Source organism: Arachis duranensis, chromosome 3 (assembly GCF_000817695.3).
Source record: "Arachis duranensis cultivar V14167 chromosome 3, aradu.V14167.gnm2.J7QH, whole genome shotgun sequence".
NCBI classification, from domain to species: Eukaryota; Viridiplantae; Streptophyta; class Magnoliopsida; order Fabales; family Fabaceae; genus Arachis; species Arachis duranensis.
Genome location: NC_029774.3, coordinates 127,061,196 through 127,064,312, shown reverse-complemented (window position 1 = coordinate 127,064,312; position 3,117 = coordinate 127,061,196).

The window sequence follows — 3,117 nt, the reverse complement described above, 5'->3', positions numbered from 1 at the left end:
GGTTATACTTGAAAGCGACCAAGGAACGCGGATAGAACTATCCCTAAAGTTCGAGTTCTAGGCTTCGAACAACCAAGCCGAATACGAGGCCCTACTAGCAGGTCTAAAGCTAGCCGAAGAGGTCGGAGCCCAGAGAATCACGATCTTCAGCGACTCCCAGGTCGTCACATCTCAAGTAAATGGAAGCTACTAGGCCAAAGACCCAACTATGAAAAAATACCTGGATCAAACACAGGCACAATTACGCCACTTTTCAGAAATACAAATCCAGCACATACCTCGGGAGCAAAATGCCCGGGCAGACGCCCTTTCAAAGCTTGCTAGCACCAAGCCTGGAGGCAACAACATAAGTCTCCTCCAAGAAACCTTACAATCTCCCTCCGTGCTAAGAGAGGAAGAAATACTAAATATATCCAACCAACAACAAGGATGGATGACCCCCATACTCAACTACCTGAAGTCGTGAACTCTCCCCGCCGAAAGAAAAGAAGCTAAAAGGCTTACAAAGGACGCCCAGAATTATACATTAATTCACGACGTATTATACAGAGGAGGATTCTCAAATCCCCTCCTTAGGCGCGTTCCGACCTCAGAAACAAAAAGCGTCCTCGAAGAAGTCCACGAAGGCATGTGTGGGAACCATCTCGGAGCTCGGGCACTATCCAAAAAAGTAGTCAGAGCCGGGTTCTACTGGCCGACCTTGCAAAGAGACGCAACGGAGTTTGTGAAAATATGCCCCCCTGCCAAAAACACGCCGATTTTCACAAAGCACCACCCGAAGACCTTATCAGCATCACCGCACCATGGCCCTTCGCAAAATGGGGACTCGACCTACTCGGCCCGTTTCCACAAGGACCGGGGCAAGTCAAATACCTCATAGTAGGGGTCGACTACTTCACAAAGTGGATCGAAGCTGAACCCTTAGCCACTATTACGGCTCAGAAAAGCCGCAGATTCCTATACAAAAACATTGTCACGAGGTTCGGAGACCCCTACTCCATCACAACAGACAATGGAACACAGTTCACGGACACAAATTTTCAGAACTTGGTGGCCGAACTAAAAATCAAACAGCAATTCACATCGGTCGAGCACCCACAAGCCAATGGACAAGCAGAGGCTGCAAATAAAGTCATCTTGGCAGGGTTAAAACGAAGACTCCAAGAGGCCAAAGGGGCATGGGCCGAAGAACTCCCCCAGGTCCTCATGATGAAGCAAATCCTAGAAAGTACCCCACCAAGGCGCATTAATTTATGCTCGGCAAAACGCAAAAAATCATTTGCCAAGAGACCATACAAGGTCGGCAAAGATAAAGCGACGAGGTTCAAATTAATGTGAGAAGTTATAAAGTAACTCTGAAATGGCTCGAAAGGCCAAATAAAAAGAGGTTACAAAAATAACTTAAAAAGGCCGACCAAACGACGAAGTCAACAAAGGGAAAGTTATAAAGTAACTCTGAAATGGCTCGAAAAGCCAAATAAAAAGAGATTACAGAAATAACTCAAAAGAACCGACCAACGACAAGGTCGGACCTAACAAAAAGGAGGTACTCAAGCACCCGATATCCGAGAAAAAGCTCGGACCCAAGAAAGAAGCCTTAAAACAGCAAGAACCAAGATTTCGAAAAACGCTTACTAAAAAGTTGCTTTACAAAAGCAACTAAAAAGTACAAAGCGAAAGAACGAAATCAAGGGAAGTTTCAAAACGCTGGCTAAAAAGTTGTTACCCAAAAACAACTAAAAAGCACAAAAGCGGAAACATAAAGTCAAAACGCTAGCTAAAAAGTTGTTATCCAAAAACAACTAAAAAGCACAAAAGTGAAAGCATAAAGTCAAAACGCTAGCTAAAAAGTTGTTATCCAAAAACAACTAAAAAGCACAAAAGCGGAAGCATAAAGTCAAAACGCTAGCTAAAAAGTTGTTATCCAAAAACAACTAAAAAGCACAAAAGCGGAAGCATAAAGTCAAAACGCTTACTAAAAAGTTGCTTTACAAAAGCAACTAAAAAGTACAAAGCGAAAGAGCGAAATCAGAAGAGGTTTCGAAAACGCTTACTAAAAAGTTGCTTTACAAAAGCAACTAAAAAGTACAAAGCGAAAGAGCGAAATCAGAAGAGGTTTCGAAAACGCTTACTAAAAAGTTGCTTTACAAAAGCAACTAAAAAGTACAAGCGAAAAGAACGAAATCAGAAGAAGTTTCAAAACGCTAGCTAAAAAGTTGTTATCTGAAAACAACTAAAAAGCACAAAAGCGGAAACAAAAAGTCAAAACGCTAGCTAAAAAGTTGTTATCTGAAAACAACTAAAAAGCACAAAAGCGGAAACAAAAGGTCAAAACGCGAACAAAAACACCGCATAATAAGCTAAAAAAGTTACTAAAAAGTAGCTAAAAGCAAAAGGTGTTCAAAGCGTTCAACAGAAACCATCCAAAAGACAAAAGAGCCCACAGGCCGGGTACAAAACCAGAATAAAAAGATTACAGAGGATCAAAGTCCTTCCCGGACTCCACATCAACAGAAGGCTGTGGAGCAAACATAGAAATCGGGACAGCATCGACGGCAACGTCCTCTCGATTCGAAACCCCCACACCAGATCCATCCCCGACCAAGGGAGAAGTCGGGTTCTGAACAGGAACTCCGGGGTCGGACATCGGAACTTCATCCTCTGCAGAAGCAGGAACAATCTTTCCCTCCACGACAACATTATCCGTACTAAATAAACTCAGATCCAGGTCGGGAGCAAGAACCCGGACCTGAGCCTTCAAGTTCTCAAACATAGCATCCATACCCTTAGCCACGTGACCCTCCAGCTCGTAAAAATCATCCCGAGCAGATTGCAACTTCTCCTTCGTCTCCACAAGCTCAGCATATAGCTTGGTATAATTCTCTGTAGCCACCTTCGCCACCTCCTCAGATGTCTTCGCTGCCGCCACAGCCGCGGTAGCTTTAGTTTTCTCTTTCTCCAAGGAGGCCTCCAGCTCAGTAATCCTGGCAGCCTTCAGTTGACTAATCTTATCGAGCTCGGACTGAGCCTTCTCAAGTCGGGAGCTGGTCGCCCCAAGAGGGGATTTCTTGAACTCCCGGGCAATAGCGGCATGAAGACTAGCCATCCGGACACAGC